The following is an 866-nucleotide window of genomic DNA, read 5'->3' on the forward strand; positions in this document are numbered from 1 at the left end:
AAAGCAGTTTGGATTTTAAGAGGAAGGGGAAATAAAATAACTGAATTTGGCTCTTATTTTTAATTTTTTTCCATTTAAAAAAAATACATTATAGAAAAAAAATATAGAGACGGGATCTTGCTGTGTTGACCAGGCTGGTCTCCAACTCCTGGCCTCAAGTGATCCTCCCATCTCGGCCCCCCAAAGTGCCGGGATTACCGGTTTGAGCCACGCGCCTGGCCTCAATTTGTCTTTTAAAGGATGATTTTGACTACAAGAGAACTACTTGGATCAGGGTTGGGGGTGGGAGATGAGGGGGTGTGATTTCAGAGGCCAAGTACAGAATGAGCGAATAACTGGGAGAGACACATCGGCTGAGATTAGAGAGACGGTCGGGTTGACAGGGTAAAGTGTAAGCATGAGACCCGAGCTAGGACAAGCAGAACTTGCAGATCTATTACAGATGTAGGGGTGAGGAATGCCAGGGTGGCTCTTGAGTGTCTGGCTTGAGCAACTAGGCCAATGGTGTGGATCAAAAAAGCAGCAGGTTGGAGGGAGGACGGCAGTGTTAAATCGAAAGTCATGTTCTGTAAGTTTTAGGTTCGATACGACTCTGAGGGGAGATGTCGATGAGTCAACCTAATGTCAGGTGTGAAGATCGGCACAGAGGGCAGAACCAGAGACATTCATTAGAGAGCAAGCAGGTAGAGGGCACTTAACCTATAGGAAGGATGCGGTCATATAGAGCGAGAAAAGGGCCAGGAGGAGCCCTAATGAGTAGAGAAAGGCAGAGCCTGAAAAGGAGCATCGGCGAGGTCAGAGAAATACCTTTAAGGGTGTAATTACGCCTACGCGAGTGGGTAAAATGAGGGCATAATGACGCGCAC

Source organism: Pongo abelii, chromosome 7, assembly GCF_028885655.2.
Source record: "Pongo abelii isolate AG06213 chromosome 7, NHGRI_mPonAbe1-v2.0_pri, whole genome shotgun sequence".
Taxonomy (NCBI): domain Eukaryota; kingdom Metazoa; phylum Chordata; class Mammalia; order Primates; family Hominidae; genus Pongo; species Pongo abelii.